We start from the raw sequence: 12416 nt of genomic DNA, 5'->3' as shown, positions 1-12416 counted from the left end.
ATACATTTTTAGATAGATAGATAGTAAGATAGACAGATAGATATAGTTACATCGCATTGACAACTAATCAGAATGGAATCTGTATTCTACCAGAAATGGTGCTGTCCATTCAAACACAATTAGTTCCAAATCTAGATGCCACATTATTTCAGTGAAGTTCCTCACTGGACTGGCCACTCAGTAACTCCACTCCAAATGTTTCGTTGCCTCTCACAGGTTGTTCCACTGCACACTGGGATTCACCTGCTGTCTTTAACTTCGACCAGTCAGTGAAATGATTAAACGGGGTTATTTGTGACAATCCACTACAGAATTACACTCAATGTGTGAAAGTGATTGAACAAAGTGGTGCAGCATGTTAGTATAATAGCACAAATCGGAATCAACGCCACTCCCGCACATACAGAACCACGCACCGATACGGTCACAACCGATGAGGCTTCCACACAGCCAGGTGGCAAAAACAAATGTGATCGGGAACCAGAACATCCTCTTCAACCGATGCTGAACCCCCAGCTGCGAGAGAAGCTTCTACTGATGCAGGCACTCCAATCAATGCAGGCGCTCCATTTAACAGATATACCTTCACTAATAAAGTCCCTGCAGCTATTTTACTCTTCACAGGGTATGGACTGTCACACTCTTATACTCGCTGCGGCTGATGTAGATCCTCCAACCGAAAACCCCTCTAACCGACACTCTGTCATCGACGCCATCCAACAAAGAACAAAAAACAGTACAGCGCAGGAACAGGCCCTTCGGCCCTCCAAGCCTGCTCCGATCACGTGTCCTATCTAGATAAGTCTTAAAGGTCGCTAACGTATCTGCCTCAACCACCTCAGTTGGCAGTGCATTCCAGGCCACCACCACCCTCTGTGTAAAAACCTTCCCCCGCGCATCTCCACTGAACCTATCCCCTCTCACCTTGCCCTCTAGTCATTGCCATTGCCGTCCTGGGGAAAAGCCTCCAACTGTTCACCCTATCTATACCCCTAATAATGTTATAAACTTCTATCTGATCGCCCCTCAGCCTATGGCTCTCGAGGGAGAGCAATCCCAGTTTATTAAATCTCTCATCATAGCTAATACCGTCCATACCAGGCAACATCTTCGTCAACCTTTTCTGTACTCTCTCCCTTCTGGCAGTGTGGTGACCAGAATTGGACACTTATTTTAAATGTGGCCTCACCAACGTTCTACATAACTGTAACATAATTTGCGAGCTTTTATACTCGATACCCCATCCTATGAAGGCAAGCATGCCATATGCTTTCTGTACCACCATTTCCACCTGTGCAGCACTTATAAGAATTGGATTGGATTTGTTTATTGTCACGTGTACCGAGGTACAGTGAAAAGTATGTTTCTGCAAGGAGCGCAACAGATCATTAAGTAAATGGGAAGAAAAGGGAAGAAAAGAAAATACATAATAGAGCAACACGAGGTATTCAATGTAACTACATAACACCGGCATCGGATGAAGCATACAGGGTGTAGCGTTAATGAGGTCAGTCCATAAGACGGCCATTTAGGAGTCTGGTAACAGCGGGGAAGAAGCTGTTTTTGAGTCTGTTTGTGCGTGCTCTCAGACTTCTGTATCTCCTGGCTGATGGAAGAAGTTGGAAGAGTGAGCAAGCCGGGTGGGAGGGGTCTTTGTTATGCTGCCCGCCTTCTCCAGGCAGCAGGAGGCGTAAATGGAGTCAATGGATGGAAGGCAGGTTCGTGTGATGGACTGGGCGGTGTGCACGACTCTCTGTAGTTTCTTGCGGTCCTGGGCCGAGCAGTTGACATACCAGGCTGTGATGCAGCCAGACAGGATGCTTTCTGTGGTGCATCTGTGAAAGTTGGTAAGTGTTAATATGGACATGCCCTATTTCCTTAGTGGCCTGAGGAAGTATAGGCGCTGTTATGGTTTCTTGGTGGTAGCGTCGACGTGGGTGGACCAGGACAGATTTTTGGAGATGTGTACCCCTAGGAATTTTAAACTGCTAACCATCTCCACCTTGGCCCTGTTGATGCTGACAGGGGTGTGGACAGTACTTTGCTTCCTGAAGTCAATGACCAGCTCTTTAGTTTTGCTGGCATTGATGGAGAGATTGTTCTCGCTGCACCACTCCACTAGGTTCTCTAGCTCCTCCTGTAGTCTGACTCGTCGTTATTCGAGATCCGTCCCACTATGGACGTATCGTCAACAAACTTGTAGATGGAGTTGGAACCACATTTTGCCACGCAGTCATGTGTGTACAGGGAGTAGAGTAGGGGGCTAAGTACGCAGCCTTGCAGGGCCCCGGTATTGAGGACTATTGTGGAGGAGGTGTTGTTCTTCATTCTTGCTGATTGTGGCCTGATGGTCAGAAAATAGAGGATCCAGGTGCAGAGGGAGGAGCGAAGTCCTGTGGACCTGCATGCCCAGATCTCTTTGTGCGTCTGTGCTCCTGATGGTTCTGTCATTTATTTTATAGCTCCCACCTCAACTGGATCTACAAAATGATTCACCTCGCATTTGTCCGTGTTAAACTGCATCTGCCATTTCTCCACCCCATTTTGCAGCCTATCTATATTCTGCTGTATTCTCTGACAATCTTCATCACTATCCGCAACTCCTGCAATCTTAGTATCATCCGCAAACCTGCTAATCAGTCGAGCTACATTTTCTTCCAAGTCAGTTATATAAAAAGCAAACAGCAGAGGTCCCATTGCTGATCCCTTTGGAACACCACTAGTTAGAAACCTCCATTCGGAAAAACACCTTTCCACTGCTACCCTCTGTCTTCTATGACCAAGCCACTTTTGGGTCCATCAGGCGAGTTCACCCTTGACCCCATGTGTTACAATCTTTTGCACCAGCCTGCCATGAGTGCCCTTGTGCAATGTTTTACTGAAGTCCATATAGACAACATCCACAGCTCTTCCCTCATCAATAATTCTTGCCACCTCCTCAGAAAACTCAATTAAATTAGAGAGATATGACCTCCCTCATACAAAACCTTGCTGTCTGTCGCTAATAAGACCATTCACTTCCAAATGTGCATAAATCCTATCTCTGAGAGTCGTTTTCAACAATTTCACGACACTGACGTCAAACTCACTGGCCTATAATTACCCGGGTTAGCCTTGCTATCCTTCTTAAATAACGGAGCAACATTGACTATCCTCCAATCCTCTGGGATCTCACCTGTGGCCAACGAGTAAACAAAGATTTCTGCTCGAGGCCCAGCGACGTCATCTCTCGTCTTCCTCAGTAATCTGGGATAGATGCTGGTTGGCCCAGGGGATTTGTCAACCTTAATGCCTTTTAACACACCTAACACTTCTCTCTTCGTAATAATAACCTGTTCTGAAGTACTTGCACATCCCTCTGAGACACCACCAATCAACATCATAGATACCATTCGGCCCATCAATTCTGCACCGGCTCTTGGAAAGAGCACCCGACCCAAGGTCAACACCTCCACCCTATCCCCATAACCCAGTAACCCCACCCAACACTAAGGGCAATTTTGAAAACTAAGGGCAATTTATCATGGCCAATCCACCTAACGTGCACATCTTTGGACTGTGGGACGAAACCGGAGCACCCGGAGGAAACCCACGCACATACGGGGAGGATGTGCAGACTCCACAGACAGTGACCCAAGCCGGAATTGAACCTGGGACCCTGGAACTGTGAAGCAATTGTGCTATCCACAATGCTACCGTGCTGCCCTCTAACATGACATCGTTATGCCCTCCTAACTCCCTGCTTCAGCTTTTATCTACCCCTTGAATTCTTCAAGTGCTTCATCTGTTTTTAGTTGCGTAGACCTCACGTATGCATCCTTGTTCTTTTTGACTAGACTCACAATTTCCCTGATCATCCACAGTTCCTGAATCCTGCCATTCCTGTCTTTCCTTTTCTCCGGCACATGCCTGCCTTGCACTCCCATCAACTTCTCCTGAAAAGACTCCCACATGCCAAATGTGGATTTACCCTCACCTAGCCTCTCCCGAACAACAGCCTCCAAATCCTGCCTAACCTGGTTGTAGGCACTTGTCCTTTTCCATGAGTGTCCAAAAGCTTACGGAATTGAGGTCACTGTTCGCCACATGTCCCCCCACTGCAACTTTGATGACATGGCCGGGCTAGTTCTCTACTACTGGGTCCAGTATATCCCCCTCTCTAGTCGGCCTATCCACATATTGTTACAAAAAACCTTCCTCGACACACTTAACAAATTCCTCACCATCAGGAACCCGAGCCCTAAGGGATTTCCAGTGATTATTAGGAAAATTAAAGTCTCCCAGTACAACAACGCTATTATTTCTACATCTTTCCAGAATCTGCTTATATATCTGTTCTTCAACTTCCCGTGGGCTGTTGGGAGGTCTGTAGTACAGCCCCATAATAGTGACTGCCCCTTCCTGTTTCTGAGTTCTACCCACAGTGCCTCTTTAATTGATCCTTCCGAAGTACCCTCCCTCTGTACACCTGTAATATGTTCTCTAACCAGTATTGCAACACCCCCACCTATTTTACCTTCTCCCCTGTCTCGCCTAAAACAACCAAACCCGGAAAATTTAGCTGCCAGCCCTGTCCCTTTTTTAACCAAGTCTTCATTACCACAACCATATCCAAGTTCCAAGGATGAATCAATGCTTTAAATTCATCTGTCTTACCTGTTATACTTCGTGCATTGAAACAGACACACTCCAGACCTTCTGGCCCACGGAGTTCGACTTCCCCCAGCCTGCCCTTCCTCTTAGCCACCCTGGTCCTGGTACCATGGTCATCTCCAGTCTCTGCACTTGCTGGCTTAATGTTCTGATTCGCACCCCCGTGCCACATTAGTTTAAACCCACCGAACTATTCTAGCAAACGTCCCAGCCAGGTTATTGGTGTTTCTCGAGTTCAGCTGTAACCCGACCATCTTGTACAGGTCCCAGCTTCCCTGGAAGACATCCCAATGATCAAAAAAACGGATCCCTCCCTCCTGCACCAGTTCTTTAGCCACGTGTTCAGCTGCACTACATCCCTGTTGCTAACCTGGCTAACACGTGGCACTGGAGTAATCCTGAGATTACGACCATAGAGGTCCTGCTTTGTAATCTTCTACCTAACTCCCTAAATTGCCGTTGCAGGACCTCGCTACTCTTTCTACCTATGCCATTCATGCCAATGTGGACAGTGACCTCTGTCTGATTTCCCTCCCGTTTTCGGATGCTTTGTATCGGCTCAGAGACACCCAGGACACTGGCACCAGGGAGGCAAACTACCATCCTGGAGTACCTTTCGCGGCACAGAAGCGCCTGGCTGTGCCCCCGACTATTGAATCCCCTAACAGTATTACTTTGCTACCCCTTGTACCCACCATCTGTGAAGCGGTGCTAGTTGTCGTTCGTTCGCTCTGGCCACCGCTGCTGTCGTACCCTGAAAGACCTGCCCCCCTCATCAGTATCCAATACGGCATACTTGTTAGATAGGGGAACAGCCAGAGGGGAACGCTGCACTGTCTGCCTACCCCGCCTGGCGGTCACCCATCTATCTTCCTGTAACTTGGGTGTGACCACATCTCTGTAGCTATTATCTATAACAATTTCAGCTAATTGTATGCTCCTGAGTGCTTCCAGCTGCTGTTCTACCCTATCCATGCGTTTGCTGCGCTTCTGCAACTGAATGCACTTACCACATATATAGTCCTCAGTGACATTTGAAGTGTCCATGATGCACCACATCGTACAGGAGTAGCACACGGCACCGGTAATTGCCTCTCTCTCCCTCTTTTGATTGTTAGATTAAAAACTAAATGGTACTTAGACCCTGAATAAAAAATACGATCATGCTTTCACGAATAGGTACCCCAAAATGTATGTGCCTTCTAGTTAATACAGGTCGGTGTACAAAATTAAACATAGCTTGTCCTTACTAAATGTAAGAGGTCTTCCAACATCAGGTTAAAGTCCAACAGGTTTGTTTCCAATCACTAGCGTTCGGAGCACAGCTCCTTCCTCAGGTGAATGAACAGGTGAGTTCCAGAAACATATATATAGACAAAGTCAAAGATGCAATACGATACTTTGAATGCGAGTCTTTGCATATTATTAAGTCTTTACAGGTCCAGACAGAGCGACTGGAGAAAGAGATAATCACAGGTTAAAGAGGTGTGAATTGTCTCAAGCTAGGGCAATTGGTAGGATTTCGCAAGCCCAGGTCAGATGGTGGGGGATGAATGTAATGCGGCATGAATCCAAGGTCCCGGTTGAGGCTGTACTAATGTGTTCGGAACTTGGCTATACGTTTCTGCCATGCGATTCTGCGATGTCGCGTGTCCTGAAGGCTGCCTTGGGAATGCTTACCTGAAGAACAGAGGCTGAATGCCCTTGACTGCTGAAGTTTTCCCCGACTGGAAGGCGACATTCCTGCCTGGTGATTGTCGCACTTTGTCCGTTCATCCATTGTCGCAGCGTCTGCATGCTCTCGCCAATGTACTATGCATCGGGACATCGTTTCCTGCAACGTATGAGGTAGACAACATGGGCCGAGTCGCACAAGTATGTACCACGTTGCTGGTGGATGGTGTTCCCATGTGTAATGCTGGTATCCATGTCGATGATCTGGGACGTCTTGCAGAGTTTGCCATGGCAGGGTTGTGTGGTGTCGTGATCGCTGTTCTGAAGGCTGGGTAGTTTGCTGCAAACAATGGTTGTTTCAGGTTGCGCACATGTTTGAAGGCAAGTAGAGGGGGTGTGGGGATGAACTTGGCAAGATGTTCGTCTTCACCGATGACGCGTTGAAGGCTGTGACGAAAATGTTGTAGTTTGTCTGCTCCGGGGAATTACTGGACGACGAAGGGTACTCTGTCGGATGAGTCCCTTCTGAGCAGGTCAGTGCGCTTTCTTTCTGTGGTGCGTTGAAACTGTCAATCAATGAGTCGAGCACCATATCCCGTTCGCACGAGGGTATCTTTCAGCGTCTGTAGATGTTTGTCACGCTCCTCCTCGTCTGAGCGGATCCTGCATATGCGGAGGGCTTGTCCAAAGGGGATGGCTTCTTTAATATGTTTAGAGTGGAAGCTGGAGAAGTGCAGCATTGTGAGGTTATCTATGGGCTTGCGGTAAAGCAACGTGCTGGGGTGACCGCCCTTGATGGAGAAAAGTGTGTCCAAGAATGTAACCGATTCTAGAGAGTAGCCCATGGTGAGTCTGATGGTGGGATCCAAAATGTAGCACAGAATCTACTCCAGTGAGCCGAGGAATGGAAGGATTAACGACACGAGAAGCCTGATTTATAGAGAACCAATCAGGAGCCGCTCTCTTTTGAATGTCTGACGTCCGCAGAAGGCTCACCTGGCGCTCAATTTAAACACCTACCTGACACTGCTTCTGGCGTTGCACTTCGATGTTCCGCCCTCCTTCTCCCAGCTCGGTGCCGACTTGATGGGCCAAATGGCCTCCTTCTGCACTGTGAACCCAATGAAACTAGAGTGCAGCTTTTAATTAACCCAACTAAATTGCTAAGTTACCCAATTAAAGACCTAATTTATGGGTAGCACAATGCGTCGCACTGTTGCTTTACAGCTCAATGTCTCAGGTTCGATTCCCCTCTTGGGTCACTCTCTGTGCGGAGTCTGCGCCTTCTCGCTGTGTCTGCGTGACTTTCCTCCGCGTGCTCCGGTGTCTGCCTGCATGTCCCGAAAGATATGCCATTAGAGAATTTGGACGTTCTGAATTTTCCCTTTGTGTACCCGAACAGGCACCGGATTGTGGCGGCTAGGGGCTTTTCACAGTAACTTTATTGCAGTGTTAAAATAAGCCTACTTGTGAAAGCAAAAGAGGTTATTATTAATTTAGCTACACTGGAAGCAGGTTTAATTACTACTTTCCTCTTTATAACTCACCACTCGAACTCACAGTTTTCACCCAACTACAAGAGCCACTTTCACTCAGCTAAGGCAGCACTCAGTCCTCCCTAGCAATTTCTGAGTACTTGAGCAATAATAGGGCGGGGCCTTCCCCACACAATACTCAAGAAACTACCAAAATTATCAAACTGATGTATCAAATCTTACAGTCAAAGTCCATGTTTAGAATTGACCAGAAACGGAAGCAAACCAGCCAGGTGGTTAATGTAACTATAACAGCAGTTCCTGTATCAAAGAAAAGCCAAGCAGCGTGCCTTAATGACTATCGTCTAGTGCCCCTCATATCCATCATTATAAAGTGCTTCGAAACGTTAGTCACAGCACGAATCAACTCCAGACTCCCGGATTGCCTTGACCACTACAGTTCACCTACCGCTGCAACAGGTCCACAGCAGACAACTGGGCCTGCACCCAACCCTGGAACACATAAATAACAAAGACACGTATGTCAGACTCTTATTTATTGACTATAGCCTTCAACACCATTATTCCTACGAAACCCATCTCCAAACTCCGTGGCCTTAGCTTCTCCCTCTGCGACTGGATCCTGAACTTTCTAACCCAGAGGCCACAATCAGGAAGGACAGGCAACAAAAACTCCTTCACGATCATCCTCAACACCGGTGTCCCACAAGGCTGTGTCCTCAGCCCCCCCCCCCCCTCTACAGCCCCCCCCCCCCCCCACTATGCTCCTTGTACACCTATGCCTGCGTGGCCAAATTCCCGAACTCGATTTTCAAATTTGCTGATGACACCACCGTCAGATCTCAAACAATGACGAGATGGAGTACAGGAATGAGATAGAGAATCTGGTGAACTGGTGCAATGACAATAATCTCTTCCTCAATGTCAACAAAACTAAGGAGATTGTCATCGACTTTAGGAAGCAGAGTGGAGAACATGCCCCTGTCTACATCAATGGGAACGAAGTAGAAAGGGTCGAGAGCTTCAAGATTTTCGGTGTCCAGATCACCAACAACCTGTCCTGGTCCCCCCATGCAGACACTACAGTTACGAATGCCCACCAACCACTGTACTTTCTCAGAAGGCTCAGGAAATTTGGCATGTCAGCTACGACCCTCACCAACTTTTACAGTTGCACCATAAAAAGCATTCTTTCTGGTTGTATCACAGCTTGGTATGGATCCTGCTCTACTCAAGACTACAGGAAACTACAAAAGGTCGTGAATGTAGCCCAGCCCATCACGCAAACCAGCCTCCCATTCATTGACTCTGTCTACAATTCCCGCTGCCTCGGAAAGGCAGCAAAGGTTTGAGGTCACGTACCAACCGACTCAAGAACATCTTCTTTCCTGCTGCCACCAGACTTTTGAATGGACCTATCTCGTATTAAGTTGATATTTTCCCTACACCCTAGCTTATGACTGTAACATTACATTCTGCAGTCTTTACTTCCTTCCCTATGTAGGGTATGCGCTGTCAGCCTATGTACGGTATGCCTTGTCAGTATAGCCTGCAAGAAACAATATTTTTCACTGTATACTAATACATGTAACAATAATAAATCAAATCAAAGAATGTCACGGTGTAATTTTTGGAGCCTCTCTCTTTGGAGAATGTCAATGCCTGGCACTTAGCGGTGCGAATCTTCCTCGCCACTTATGAGCTCAACGATGAACATTGTCTACGTCTTGATACATTTGGGTATGGATTGCTTCAGTAAGTGGCGAAAGGCGCTGAACATTGTACAGTCATCAGCGAGCATCGAGCATCATCATTTCCGACCTCATTATGGAAGGAGGTTCAGCTGAAGGTGGTTTGGCCTAGGACACCAACGGGAACAAGTCGGAATAGAATTTACAGTGCCATACAGTGCCATTCGGCCCATCAAGTCTGCACCAGCTCTTGGAAAGAGCCCCCTACCCAAGGTCAACACCTACACCTTATCCCCATAGCCCAGTAACCCCAGCCAACATTAAGGGCAAGTTTGGACACTAAGGGCAATCTATCATGGCCAATCCAACCCACCTAACCTGCACATCTTTTGGACTGTGGGAGGAAACCGGAGCACCCGGAGGAAACCCACGCACACACGGTGAGGATGTGCAGTCTCCGCACAGACAGGGACCGAAGCCGGAATCAAACCTGGGATCCTGGAGCTGTGAAGCAATTGTGCTATCCACAATGCAACCGTGCATTGTGGAATGATGGCCAGGAGCTGAGATGATTGACCTTCAACCATCACCACCATCTGCTTCATTAGTCAACTCTGTCACCTGCTCCCGCTTTCGCCCATTGATCCATTCAGTTCGAAGAGCTCTATTTAGCTCCGTGTTGAAAACATAAAATGTTTCGTCCTGAACTGATGATAAGTAGATAATTCCACAGACTCCCCACTATAATCAGCAAGAAATCTTCTGCAAATGTTCTAAGGTAAAGGAGTTGGATGCAGAATGACGGTTGGTGTGTTGAGTGGCACGTTTTGCGAAGGTGATATTCGAACGATGGTTTACGGCGTCAAATTAGTCTTTGGAAAAGGCGGTGAGTGAGAGAAACGCGTTAACTGATTGGGTCCCGCAGAATAACATATAGAAGGTGAGTGAGAGCGTGGCTCGTGTTGGCAAATAGAATCCGGTCGGTGTTGAAGTTGGGGAAGGGGCAGGAGGCAAAGGGAGAATTTGAGTAGGGAAAGAATCACGAGATAAAGAGCAATAGTAGGGAAATCTCAACGAATCTCAGTCCGTAAACTAATTATTTGTAAAATACTTTCAAAGCACTGAATGATCATTTGCTAATTTAAGAACTCAAAAGTAATGCTCATGATGCACTCTTCTGAAATAATGTTTGTGAGGAACACGATTTCCATTCAGCACGTTGGCTTTGGGGACGCACAGGCAGGGGAAGCTGGATTGCATTTCTGTTGACATGGAAATTCAATTGGCAACTAGTTGTCCAAAAGCAGCAATGATTCCACTGGGGCTCAAACTCAGGACCTTATAAATAGCACAAAGAACACACAGTGCAGAAGGAGGCCATTTCGGCCCATTGAGTCTGCATCCACCCACTGAAGCCCTTACTTCCACCCTATCCCCGTAACCCAGTAACCCCTCCTAACCTTCTTGGTTACTAAGGGCAATTTATCATGGCCAATCTACATAACCTGCATGTCTTTGGACTGTGGGGGGAAACCGGAGCACCCGGACGAATCCCACGCAGACACGGGGAGAACGTGCAGACTCCGCACAGACAGTGAACCAGCAAGCAATCGAACCTGGGACCCTGGCGCTGTGAAGCCATAGTGCTAATCACTTGTGCTACTCACTTCTGGGGGGAACGCAAACTTTTTTTTTTTAAATTTAGAATACCCAATTCATTTTTTTCCAATTAAGGGGAAATTTAGAGTGGCCAACCCACCTACCCTGCACATCCTTTGTGTTATCCGGGGCGAAACCCACGCAAATACGGGGGGAATGCGCCAACTCCACATGGAGAATGTCCCAGAGCCGGGATCGAACCTGGGACTGTGGCGCCGCAGTGCTCGCCGTCTGTACCACCGTGCTGCCAGGGTGATGCAAACCTGCTAACCACTACACCATGGAACCAGCTGGCGGCGCTCAGACCTGTTTGTATTACTGGACTTTGTGATTGTATCCCTTCGCTCCAGAAACTTTGCAAAGTGCCCGTTTGGTGGGATTTGGTCAGATGTCGACACCTTATTTCTTGTTCACGTGTTAGCGATTCCCGGAAAGTGGCGTTTAGCTGACTGTTCTGAACTTTTTTTCTTTGAGCTGGGCAATTTCCAGAAATAGAGGCAAAATTAAAGAGCGTTTAAACGTTACGGTGCGGAGGGTGCGAGCAAAGGGCAGGTTTGGCTTTTGGAAAAAACATTTTTGAAGCAAGCGTATTGGACGCAGCGACGCTTGAGTCAGAATGTTGAGTAATTGTGAGTCAGGAGTGAGTTTCTCCAGCCCAACTGGGAATGATTGTCTGACTGACCAGGGAAATACAACGTTTGAACGATGAAATGTTCGCGACGAGCCAGTAATGGTGGCTATAGGCGGCATTGCCCAGGGCCCGCGTAGCTCAGCTCAGGCTTTTAACCTCAGGGCCCAGGGTTCAAGTCCCTGTTCAGGCGATCATTTTAAACACCAATGATTGATGCTGACGTGAACTCAGCAAGTTAATCAACACGGCAAGAAGCCCATCGGCCCATTGTGCCCCTACTGCCCCTCAAACCCCTGTCTGTTCCAATCCCAGATTCCAACCCAAGGTCGGTCGCCTTTCCATTCCACTGGAATCAAGGTCTCGTCTTAATGCTTTTGTCTGAATAATACCATCATTACAAGGAGAAATCCCTGCTCATCGCTTTAAGATTGATCCTTGAAATATTTGCGTTATGCTGATTTGGTTTGAATATTTTGCTGATTTTGAGCTTTAAGGCGAGTTGAATCTGAATTCCGACATGATCAGAATTTGAATTTCATCCAGTCCCAATAAACGAGGCGACTTCGATCTGTCCGTTGCTGCTGTTCTGTTAAACCTCATTGTTATGTTCCA

At 47.4% G+C, this 12416-nt stretch overlaps 1 long non-coding RNA gene across 1 annotated transcript in view; it reads left to right on the top strand.

The window, feature by feature from the left end:
- LOC140411587 (uncharacterized) overlaps positions 1-12416 on the top strand; it is a 718944-nt gene that overhangs the window by 513878 nt on the left and 192650 nt on the right. The window lies entirely within an intron of this gene.

Source organism: Scyliorhinus torazame, chromosome 4 (assembly GCF_047496885.1).
Source record: "Scyliorhinus torazame isolate Kashiwa2021f chromosome 4, sScyTor2.1, whole genome shotgun sequence".
NCBI classification, from domain to species: domain Eukaryota; kingdom Metazoa; phylum Chordata; class Chondrichthyes; order Carcharhiniformes; family Scyliorhinidae; genus Scyliorhinus; species Scyliorhinus torazame.
The sequence above is the reverse complement of the archived record's forward strand: the minus strand, read 5'-3'. Positions and strand labels throughout refer to the sequence as shown.